Genomic DNA, 13,927 nt, shown 5'->3' with positions numbered 1-13,927 from the left:
GATGAGGACGCTCTGTTCATTTGTCTTCAGTGTTTTCTGATGAAAATATCCAGCTGCTCTCCTTCACGCGCTCTTGTTGTCTTTCTCTGGATTGATTTTCCAAGCAGTTGGCGTCGTGATCCGCTCCTCTCCGTCTCTCCTGGTTTTTCCAGGCTGGGCGTTTTGCCACAGGGAGGAGGTCAGAGTCGACGAGAGCCGCTTTGTCCTGCGTTTAATCACCTGACGTCTCTGGAGGAGAATGAAGTGTGTGAGAGAACGTCTGTCTGTCTCACGTTTCTCCTGTAGAGACTGATTTAATGCGGAAACAAACTCCTCTCAAACACTCAATTTAAGAGGAGAGTTTCCTATTACAGAGTTATTGTGATGCATTATGACAAGGTCCAAATAGATTTGGTCAGATATGGATGCTTATAGTGATATATGGTATAGTACAGTACAATATAGTACTATATACTATGATAATGATGTATATTGATGCATAGGGCTATATAATGTGGTATAATCATCTACACCCAAATTTTTTTTTACTTTTTTTGTTTTTAATCCAATTAATTTATTTATTTTTGAATATTTTACAACAGATTGTTTTTTTTTTAATTCATCCAACATACAACAGACCATTTTAAAATTTTCAGATATTATGTTGTTTATTTATTTGTATTTTTTATTTGGTAATTTATTGATTACAGTGGTTGATATTCATGCAACATGCAAATAAGAAATATTTTTATCATTTACTTTGTGCAGCACATGATTTTTTGAAAATTCATGCTACATATAACTGAAAAACTAAATAAAAAATTTTTTTTATTTATTTATTTATCAGTTAATTTATTATTAAATATTTAAATTAATTATTTGCTAGGATTATTTTTTAATGCAACACAATATAAAATTATTTTTATATTTCTTATTGTTTTAGATGGGCTTGTCAATCTGCAAGTTTTAGGTTGTTGTTGTTTTTTTGTTTTTGATTGATTTGTTTTGTTTGTTTATTTTTGCAAATTATTTTTTTTTATTCATCCAACATACAATAGATTTTTTTTTTAGTTCAGATATTTTTAGATGGACTTTTCCAGCTGTAATTTGAATGTTATTTATTTGCTTTTTTTATATTATTATTATTTATTTATTTTTATTTTTTGCAAAAGAGAAAGATTTTTTTATCATTCAGATTTTGTTTAGATGGACTGTTCAAGTTGCAAGTTGTGTGTTATTTATTTATTTATTTATTTACTCATTTATTTACTCACTTATTTATTTACTTATCATGCTACATATAATTAAAAAACTAAATAAAAAAAGTTATTCATTAATTAGTTTATTTATTTATTTATCAGATAATTTATTTTTAAATATTTTAATTAATTATTTGCTTGGATTATTTTTATGCAACTACAATAGAAAATTTGTAACATTTCTTGTTTTTCAGATGAGCTAGTCAAACTGCAAGTTTTAGGTTTTTACATTTTGTAATTATTTTTGCAGATTTTTTTTATTAATGCATAAAATAGAGTAAGTTTTTTTCAAATTCTGATTGGTTGTTTTTGTTATTTGTTTGTTTACTGATTTTTTTTTATTCATCCAACATACAATATATATTTTTTTTTAATTGAGATATTTTTAGATGGACTTTTCCAGCTGCAATTTAAATGTTATTTATTTATTTATTATGTATTATTATTTATTTTTGTATTATTTATTGAGCAATTTTTGTTTTTACAGCAATTTTTTTATTTATTTAGGCAACATACAACAGAAAAGTATTTGTCTATTTGTAAAATATTTGTATACAAAAAAAAATGTATGTACTTTTTGCAGCAGGTGATTTTTTTATTCATCCAACATACAACAGACAATTTGTAAAAGTCAGATATTAGACAAACATTTAAATTTCTTAGTAATTTAATTTTGTCATTTATTTATTGCAGTGGTAGATTTCTTTATAATTATGCGACATACAATAGAAAAAGATTTTTATAATTCTGTTTTTTTTTTACATTTTGAAACTGCAAGTTATATATTACAATTTTTTATGTATTTTTTACTTTTTTGCAGCAGGTAATTTTTTTTAATTCATGCAAAATGGAATTGAAAAATAAATTGTATAGACAGACTTTTCAAACTTCAAGTGTATTTATTTATTTACAGTTATTTAAATAGCTAAGGTGATTTTTTTATTTTAATGCAACATACAATAGAAAAATATTTTTACATTTCTTAGTAATTGTTTAGTAATTTAAATTATTTCAGTGGTAGATTTCTTTATAATCATGCAACATTCAATAGAAAAAGATTTTTATAATTCTGTTTTTTTTTTACATTTTCAAATGGCAAGTTATATGTAACTATTTTTTATGTTTTTTTTTTTTTTTTTGCAGCAGCAGCAGATGATTTTTTTTTATTCGTGCAACATAGCAATTAAAAAATAAAAAATTTCAATGATGTTTTTTAGATAGATTTTTCAAACTGCAAGTTATTTGTCTATTTATTTATGTATCGATTTATTAATTTCTTTTTAATTATTGAAATAGTTTTTTTATTGTAATTTATTTATTGCAGTGGTAGATTTCTTTATAATCGTACGACATACAATAGAAAAAGATTTTTATAATTCTGTTTTTTTAATTATATATTACTAGTTATGTATTTTTTACTTTTTTGCAGCAGATGATTTTTTAAAATTCATGCAACATATAATTGAAAAAATACATTTTATAGATAGACTTGAAGTGCAAATTATTTATTTATTGGTTTGTTTATTTATGATTTTTTTATTTTTAATGCAACATACAACAGAAAAAGATTTTTGCATTTCTTAGTAATTTCTTAGTAATTTAATTTAGCAATTTATTTATTGCAGCGGTTAGTTTCTTTATATTCATGCAACTTACAATAGAAACATATTGTTATATATTTTTTTATTCATAATTCAGTTTTTTCAGATGGACTGTTCTGTTCAAACTGCAAGTTGTAAGTTATTTGTTATTATTTTTTCAAAATTTTTTATTTACTTTTTGCAGCAGATGATTTTTTTTAATCATGCAACAGAATTGAAAAACAAAATTTTAATTAATTTTTTTTAGATGCATTTTTCATATTGAGTGTTATTTATTTATTGTTTTTGTTTATTTCTGCCAACAGAGAGTACAGAGAGGAGGTTAGAAAGCTGAATGAGGTTTTAATAAAAACTAACAACGTTTACAACAAAACACAGTTCAGGGAACTTCTCAATACATACAAAAAGAACAGAAGACAAATAAACAAAACTTATCTTGACGGGTATACAGAAATATACCAAACAAACAGAAGGTTTGGTAAATAAGGAAAAGAAACGGGTTCAGATGGTCAAACTGGCAGGCTAGTAACAAGCTTTTAGCAGAGGATGGGAAAGAGTCTGGTAGTTAGTGTGTAGAACAGACAATGAGGGAATGAAAGTCCAGAGCTTTTATGCAGGAAGTATGATGATGAGCGGCAGGTGCAGGTGGTTAGAAGGCGGGTGATTGGGATCGTGCAGGTGCAGATGATGAATCTGACGGTCCTAGTGGTTGCGTGACAGTTTCTTTATTTTTAATGATTTTAATACATTTTTTGCTAGGATGATTTTTTTTTATTTTAATACAACATACAATACATTTTTTTTTTTACATTTTTTTTTTTTTTTGAATGGACCAGTTAATCTGCAAGTTTTAAGTAGTTTTTTGCATTTTGTATTTATTTATTATACAAAGTTTATTTTTTTTAATTCAAATTTATTTATTTATTTAGAATTGAAACTACAAGAAAATAAACAGATGGCCAAAAAACAACTAAGTTTCTCTGGTTGTGTGAACGGAGTCTCATTCAGGGCTGAAGACTTTCACTTCACATAACAGAGTGTGAACCAGCAGCATGAGATCTAATTGATGTGCTTCATTGTCTGACACACGTTTTCTCAGCAGAAACATCTGAGAAGATCTCTCTGAAACTCAGTTTTCATTGCTGGAAGCTTGAGTTTGAAGTGAACGTGAGAGGATTTGTGTGTTCATCTGTGATCAGCTGTAGAGCTGCGTGATTTGCCAGAGCAGATGGGTTTTTATCAGTTACCCAAAAAAACCAGAGAACTTCTGGCACTAATTATGTCCCGTTGTGTGGCTCGTTACACCTGTCTCTCTCTCTAGAACAGAGCCTCTGACGGCCGTTAATGGGGCACAGAAGAAAGATGAAGCAAGAGTTTGTGTGTGATTTACGGCGCTCCTCAACAAACCACACGCCTCTTCACCACATGTTAATCTGTTATAATTGAAACTCAGAATTCAATACTTAAGCAAATCTCAACAATTTTAAAAGAAGAAATTATACATTTTGCTGTTTTGTTGTATTATTATAAAGTTGGCTTGAAAAACTTACTGTTATTATTATTTTTCTTACACGTATAATTCTACAAACTCCAAACTCAGCCCAGATCTTCAGACGGATCTCACCAGGTGTGCTATATCTTTTCTAACTGATCGGACTGGGAAAATCCCATAGACTTACATTGACAGAATGTTCAAATGATCAACACTATTCAAACAAAACTCCCACAATCCCTTCAGACTCAATCACACTTCCCTTCTATGTACTATATTTATAATCCATTCAAACTCATTCAAATTAACTTGCTAATTATGCTAGAAACATGCTAATCACGCTAGCAACATGATAATCATGCTAGAAACATGCTAATAATTTGCTAATAATGCGAGAAACATGCTAGTAACATGCTAGTCATGCTAACAACATGATAATCATGCTAGAAACATACTAATAACTTGCTGATAATGCGAGAAACATGCTAGTAACATGCTAGTCATGCTAACAACATGATAATCATGCTATAAACATACTAATAACTTGCTGATAATGCGAGAAACATGCTATAAACATACTAATAACTTGCTGATAATGCGAGAAACATGCTAGTAACATGCTAGTCATGCTAACAACATGGTAATCATGCTATAAACATACTAATAACTTGCTGATAATGCGAGAAACATGCTATAAACATACTAATAACTTGCTGATAATGCGAGAAACATGCTAATAACATGCTAGTCATGCTAACAACATGATAATCATGCTATAAACATACTAATAACTTGCTGATAATGCGAGAAACATGCTAGTCATGCTAACAACATGATAATCATGCTATAAACATACTAATAATTTGCTAATAATGCGAGAAACATGCTATAAACATACTAATAACTTGCTGATAATGCGAGAAACATGCTAGTAACATGCTAGTCATGCTAACAACATGATAATCATGCTATAAACATAATTTGCTGATAATGCGAGAAACATGCTAGAAACATGCTAGTCATGCTAACAACATGATAATCATGCTAGAAACATACTAATAACTTGCTGATAATGCGAGAAACATGCTAGAAACATGCTAGTCATGCTAACATGATAATCATGCTAGAAACATACTAATAACTTGCTGATAATGCGAGAAACATGCTAGAAACATGCTAGTCATGCGAACAACACGATAATCATGCTAGAAACATACTAATAACTTGATAATAATGCGAGAAACATGCTAGTAACATGCTAATCATGCTAACAACACAATAATCATGCTAGAAACATACTAATAACTTGCTGATAATGCGAGAAACATGCTAGAAACATGCTAGTCATGCTAACAACACGATAATCATGCTAGAAACATACTAATAACTTGCTAATAGTGCGAGAAACATGCTAGAAACATGCTAGTCATGCTAACAACATGATAATCATGCTAGAAACGTACTAATAATTTGCTAATAGTGCGAGAAACATGCTAGAAACATACTAATAACTTGCTGATAATGCGAGAAACATGCTAGTAACATGCTAATCATGCTAACAACATGATAATCATGCTAGAAACATGATAACTTGCTGATAATGCGAGAAACATGCTAGTAACATGCTAGTCATGCTAACAACATGGTAATCATGCTATAAACATACTAATAACTTGCTGATAATGCGAGAAACATGCTATAAACATACTAATAACTTGCTGATAATGCGAGAAACATGCTAATAACATGCTAGTCATGCTAACAACATGATAATCATGCTATAAACATACTAATAACTTGCTGATAATGCGAGAAACATGCTAGTCATGCTAACAACATGATAATCATGCTATAAACATACTAATAATTTGCTAATAATGCGAGAAACATGCTATAAACATACTAATAACTTGCTGATAATGCGAGAAACATGCTAGTAACATGCTAGTCATGCTAACAACATGATAATCATGCTATAAACATAATTTGCTGATAATGCGAGAAACATGCTAGAAACATGCTAGTCATGCTAACAACATGATAATCATGCTAGAAACATACTAATAACTTGCTGATAATGCGAGAAACATGCTAGAAACATGCTAGTCATGCTAACATGATAATCATGCTAGAAACATACTAATAACTTGCTGATAATGCGAGAAACATGCTAGAAACATGCTAGTCATGCGAACAACACGATAATCATGCTAGAAACATACTAATAACTTGATAATAATGCGAGAAACATGCTAGTAACATGCTAATCATGCTAACAACACAATAATCATGCTAGAAACATACTAATAACTTGCTGATAATGCGAGAAACATGCTAGAAACATGCTAGTCATGCTAACAACACGATAATCATGCTAGAAACATACTAATAACTTGCTAATAGTGCGAGAAACATGCTAGAAACATGCTAGTCATGCTAACAACATGATAATCATGCTAGAAACGTACTAATAATTTGCTAATAGTGCGAGAAACATGCTAGAAACATACTAATAACTTGCTGATAATGCGAGAAACATGCTAGTAACATGCTAATCATGCTAACAACATGATAATCATGCTAGAAACATGATAACTTGCTGATAATGCGAGAAACATGCTAGTAACATGCTAGTCATGCTAACAACATGGTAATCATGCTATAAACATACTAATAACTTGCTGATAATGCGAGAAACATGCTATAAACATACTAATAACTTGCTGATAATGCGAGAAACATGCTAATAACATGCTAGTCATGCTAACAACATGATAATCATGCTATAAACATACTAATAACTTGCTGATAATGCGAGAAACATGCTAGTCATGCTAACAACATGATAATCATGCTATAAACATACTAATAATTTGCTAATAATGCGAGAAACATGCTATAAACATACTAATAACTTGCTGATAATGCGAGAAACATGCTAGTAACATGCTAGTCATGCTAACAACATGATAATCATGCTATAAACATAATTTGCTGATAATGCGAGAAACATGCTAGAAACATGCTAGTCATGCTAACAACATGATAATCATGCTAGAAACATACTAATAACTTGCTGATAATGCGAGAAACATGCTAGAAACATGCTAGTCATGCTAACATGATAATCATGCTAGAAACATACTAATAACTTGCTGATAATGCGAGAAACATGCTAGAAACATGCTAGTCATGCGAACAACACGATAATCATGCTAGAAACATACTAATAACTTGATAATAATGCGAGAAACATGCTAGTAACATGCTAATCATGCTAACAACACAATAATCATGCTAGAAACATACTAATAACTTGCTGATAATGCGAGAAACATGCTAGAAACATGCTAGTCATGCTAACAACACGATAATCATGCTAGAAACATACTAATAACTTGCTAATAGTGCGAGAAACATGCTAGAAACATGCTAGTCATGCTAACAACATGATAATCATGCTAGAAACGTACTAATAATTTGCTAATAGTGCGAGAAACATGCTAGAAACATACTAATAACTTGCTGATAATGCGAGAAACATGCTAGTAACATGCTAATCATGCTAACAACATGATAATCATGCTAGAAACATGATAACTTGCTGATAATGCGAGAAACATGCTAGAAACATGCTAGTCATGCTAACAACATGATAATCATGCTAGAAACATACTAATAATTTGCTAATAGTGCGAGAAACATGCTATTCATGCTAACAACATGATAATCATGCTAGAAACATACTAATAACTTGCTGATAATGCGAGAAACATGCTAGTAACATGCTAGTCATGCTAACAACATGATAATAATGCTAGAAACATACTAATAACTTGCTGATAATGCGAGAAACATGCTAGTAACATGCTAGTCATGCTAACAACATGATAATCATGCTAGAAACATACTAATAACTTGCTGATAATGGTAGTAACATGCTAGTCATGCTAACAACATGATAATCATGCTAGAAACATACTAATAACTTGCTGATAATGCGAGAAACATGCTAGTAACGTGCTGTTCATGCTAACAACATGATAATCATGCTAGAAACATACTAATAACTTGCTGATAATGCGAGAAACATGCTATTAACATGCTAGTCATGCTAACAACATGATAATCATGCTAGAAACATACTAATAACTTGCTGATAATGCTAGAAACATGCTAGTAACATGCTAGTCATGCTAATAACATGATAATCATGCTAGAAACATACTAATAACTTGCTGATAATGCGAGAAACATGCTAGTAACATGCTAGTCATGCTAACAACATGATAATCATGCTAGAAACATACTAATAACTTGCTAGTCATGCTAACAGCATGATAATCATGCTAGAAACATACTAACTTGCTGATAATGCGAGAAACATGCTAGTAACATGCTAGTCATGCTAACAACATGATAATCATGCTAGAAACGTACTAATAATTTGCTGATAATGCGAGAAACATGCTAGAAACATGCTAGTCATGCTAACAACATGTTAGAAACATGCTATCTAGCTATCTATCTAACATTAAGGACCTACTCATTGTCGAAATCATACTGTGGATTTAATACTGTCACATGGAATTGATGTTAATGGCGTTGAAATTCTGCAGCAAAGTGATGATATCTCAGATCATTATCTAATCTCGTGTAAACTCCAGATAGCTAAAACTGTAAAATTAACTCCTTGCTACAAGTTCAGTAGAACCATTACTTCTACCACAAGAGACTGCTTTGTAAGTAATCTTCCTGAGTTATCTGAATTCCTCAGCATATCCAATAGCTCAGAAAAACTTGATGATGTAACAGAAACTATAGACTCTTTTTTCTAGCACTTTAGATACAGTTGCTCCAGTGCGCTTAAGAAAGATTAAGGAAAACAGTGTAACACCATGGTATAACGATCACACTCGCGCCCTAAAGAGAGCAGCACGGAAAATGGAACGCAGCTGGAGGAAAACAAAACTAGAGGTTTTCCGTACAACTTGGTGTGAATGTAACCTATCCTATAGAAAAGCATTAAAACTGCCAGATCTGATTATTTTTTGTCTTTCTTAGAAGAAAACAAACATAACCCTAGGTATTTATTCAAAACAGTGGCTAAATAAACAAAGAATAAAGCACAAACAGGCGTTGAATTTTCCCAACAGCACAGCAGTAATGACTTCATGAACTATTTTACTACCAAGATAGATACTATTAGAGATAAAATTGTAACTATGCAGCCATCCGCTACAGTATAACATCTGATAATACGCTAAAGATCTTCAGAGGAACAATTCCATGCATTCTCTACTATAGGAGAGGAAGAGTTGTATAAACTTGTTAAATCATCTAAACCCACAACATTCCATGCTTCCAGAAGTCATGGATCCTCTTCTGAATATTATTAATTCGTCACTATCGTTAGGATATGTCCCCAAAACCTTCAAATTGGCTGTTATTAAGCCTCTTATTAAAAAACCACAACTTGATCCCAATGAATTAAACAATTGCAGACCAAATTCGAATCTCCCTTTTCTGTCAAAGATATAGATAGAAAAGGTATCCTCACAATTGTGTTCCTTCTTAGAGAAAAATGGTATCTGTGAGGAATTCCAGTCAGGTTTTAGACCGTATCATAGCACTGAGACTGCTCTTATTAGAGTTACAAATGATCTTCTCCTGTCATCCGAACGTGGTTGCATCTCTCTATTAGTACTATTGGATCTTAGTGCTGCGTTTGATACTATTGACCACAATATTCTTTTAAATAGACTTAAAAAATATGTTGGCATTAGTGGTAGTGAAGAACAGAACTAGAATATAAAAAAGATAAAAAATGTATTTTTTATTTCATTTTAAATTTAAAATGAAATATATATATTTTTAAATGCCAGTGAAAATTAAAAAAAATAAAAAGAAAGAAACTTTAAAATAAATACAATTTTTTATATATATATTATTAATTTCATTTCATTTATAATTTTAAATTAAATAATTAAAAAATGCCATTGAAAATGTAAAATAATGCTGTAATAAATAATAAAGCTTGTAATAACAGTATGAACAATGAAGTATATTTGTACGACACATTATTTGAATGACAATTATTATTTTGTAGTGAAATATGACCTGCATATTTACGTCTGTTTTCCGAGTATTTACTTTTTCAACTTTACAGCGTTTGTGTGATTCAGTACTTATAGGGAAGTGAGATATCATGAATGCTGTCCGTAACGGATGTAAATGGTTTCTCTTTCATGTGTAAATCTGATTTTTTGTCCTGCTCTGCTTCATGTAAACTCACAGAAAGGACTGTAACTGATGTTATTAGGGTTTTATCCTCAATGACCCCTGAGTTTGGGGCCCCTGGAGGAGCGAATGAACGCATTCCTCCTGTCTTTCTGTGTCTCTCCAGGAGTTCATTTGCACTTGTACATGTTTGCCATTCATGCCTGGTCTCTTAGCTGACGGAGGCCCCCCGTTTTCTCCTTCCTGTCCGTTTTACCCTTTTTTAATCACTAATGTTTAGAGGCTCTTGTGGGTTGAGACGGGGCCGAGTGAGTTGTGAGTTGAGTACATCTGTGGCCCCTGCTAATCAAGACATTTACACTTCTCGTAAAGAAAATAAATTCTTAATGTCTGCGTAAACATCTTTTGGCATTACAGAACTACATCAGAGTTACTGAAGATGCAGTGGAAAATTAGTAATGCAAGGAAAAACCGTATTGAATATGCATTTTAGAAGTATCCTTTCGGACATTTATGGGAGGAGAGTATTTCATTTTCTCGCAATTCGAAGTTTACATCTCACAATTCGGACTTTTTTTCAAAATGTTGACTTTTTTCTCACGAAGAGTTTTTTTTTTTTCTTGCAATTCTGGGCTTATATCTAAAAATGTGTCTTTTTTGTCTAAATTCTAAATTTATTTTCTCACAATTCTGGCTTATTTTTTTGCCAATTATGAGTTTACATGTCGCACTTTCTGGAAATTCTGAGTTTATTTCTCAGAAAGTTTTTTTTTCAGTATGTGTCAGTGTGTATAGAATATTGCCATAATGTAAAAAAGTAAATGAATAAAAAATATCTTTAAAAAATTTTTTTTTAAAATGTATAAAAACTATTTTAAAATTATTTAAATTTTACATTTTTTAAATTCAAAATTAAATAATAAAAAATGGCAGTGAAATTTTTTTTTTGTTTTACAATTTTGACTTTCTGCTCCCAAGTCTGATTTCTTTTATCACAATTCTGAGCTTATATCTCAAAATGTGACTTTTTTTTGTCTAAATTCTAAATTTATTTGAGTTTACATGTTGCACTTTCTGGACATTTTGAGTTTATTTCTCGTAATTTCTATTTTTTTTCAGTATCTGAAGTTTACGTCTTGCAATTTTGAAAATTTTTCTCGCAATTCTGTCTTTTTTTTTTAAGTTTATGTGTGTAAAAAATGGCAGTAAAAAATAAAAAAAATAAAAAAGCTGTAATAAATAATAAAGATTGTAATAACAGTGAATGTGTGTAAAAAAAATAAAATAACAATATTTTAAAATGTAATTTTTTAAATTTAATTAATTTAATTTTAAATTTTAAGTTCATGTCTTACAATTTTGACTTTCTTCTCTCAATTCTGAATTTTTCTATCACAATTCTGGGGCCTCATTTATAAAGACTTGCGTAGAAACCATCCTTGATTTTATCTAAGAACTTTTCTGATTTGATCGTAAGAGCGATTCAGAGAAAACGAACGTACCACGAAATCCATGCGTACGCCAGTCATTCGGTTATAAATCACAAATGATCGTGGAATTGTGTGCAGCTGAATGTTCCGCCGTCGAAATGCCCCTGCTTAATTAATTAACATATGAAATGAGCTCATTCCTAAAGCAAAAACTCTGTGACAATGGCAAGTAAAAAGGAGCGCAAGAAATCAAATTATAGTGAGGCTGAACTATCTGCAATACCAGGCATTACCACAAGGAAACGGTCGTACGCCAAGCTGGAATCTGACGTGGAGATAAGTACTTTTCCACGTCAAAGACGGTTTTTATAAATCTGTACTTTGACGTGGATTTGATCGTACGAACACTCTAAGATCAAATCAGTGCGTAAGAAAGTTTTATAAATGAGGCCCCAGAACTTATATCTCAAAATGTGACTTTTTTTAATCTAAATTCAAAATTTATTTGAGTTTAAACTTTCTGGAAATTTTGAGTTTATTTCTCGCTATTTTTTCAGTATCTGAAGTTTACGTCTTGCAATTTTGACTATTTTTCTCGCAATTCAGTTCTGTTAAGTTTATGTGTGTGTGTGTGTGTGTGTGTGTGTGTGTGTGTGTGTGTGTATATATATATATATATATATATATATATATATATATATATATATTAATATAATAATATATAAAAAGTAAAAATAAAAAAAATAAAATAAAAAAACAATGAAGAAATTGTTAAAAATAATAATATTTAAAAAAAATATTATTTTTTTTTTTACTTTTTTGTCTTAATTCTAAATTTATTTGAGTTTTACATGTCTTTCTGGAAATTCTGAGTTTATTTCACGCAATTTTTTTTTTCAGTATCTGAAGTTTACGTTTTGCAATTTTGACTATTTTTCTCGCAATTCAGTTCTGTTAAGTTTATGTGTGTGTGTGTGTGTGTGTGTGTGTGTGTGTGTGTGTGTGTGTGTGTGTGTATATATATATATATATATATATATATATATATATTAATATAATAATATATAAAAAGTAAAAATAAAAAAAATAAAATAAAAAAACAATGAAGAAATTGTTAAAAATAATAATATTTAAAAAAAATATTATTTTTTTTTTACTTTTTTGTCTTAATTCTAAATTTATTTGAGTTTTACATGTCTTTCTGGAAATTCTGAGTTTATTTCACGCAATTTTTTTTTCAGTATCTTAAGTTTACGTCTTGCAATTGTGACTATTTTTCTCGCAATTCCGTAATATATTAATTTAATATTGCCATAATGTGAAAAAGTAAAAGAATAGAAAATATCTTTAAAAAACTAAATTTTTTAAATGTATTAAAATGAATTTTAATTTTAATTTATTTTAAATTCAAAATTAAATATTAAAATAATGACACTGAAAATTAATAAAAAAGCTGTAATAAATAATAAATATTGTAATAATAATGAATGTGTGTAAAAAAACAGACAGAATGAAAATAGATAAAAATTAATACAATTTTAAAATGTAACTTTTTAATTAAAAAATTAATTTCATTTTAAATCTAAAATTAAATAATAAAAAAATGCCAGTAAAAATGTAAAAAAAATGCTGTAAAAAAATAAGAACGATTGTAATAGTGAATGTGTGTAAAAATAAAAAACAGAATGAAAAAATAGATAAATTGTTACATTTTAAAATGTATTTTTTATTTAATAAAGTTAAAGTTGAAGTTATGTCTTACAATTTTGACTTTCTTCTCTGAATTCTGAATTTTTCTAGCACAATTCTGAGCTTATATCTTATTATTTATTCTTTATTATATATTTTCGGTTAATTCTGAATTTATTATAAATTATTTATATTTTGCAATTCTGACCTTTTTTACAATTTAAAGTTTTTTTTAAT

Source organism: Garra rufa, chromosome 25, assembly GCF_049309525.1.
Source record: "Garra rufa chromosome 25, GarRuf1.0, whole genome shotgun sequence".
NCBI classification, from domain to species: Eukaryota; Metazoa; Chordata; class Actinopteri; order Cypriniformes; family Cyprinidae; genus Garra; species Garra rufa.
The sequence above is the reverse complement of the archived record's forward strand: the minus strand, read 5'-3'. Positions refer to the sequence as shown.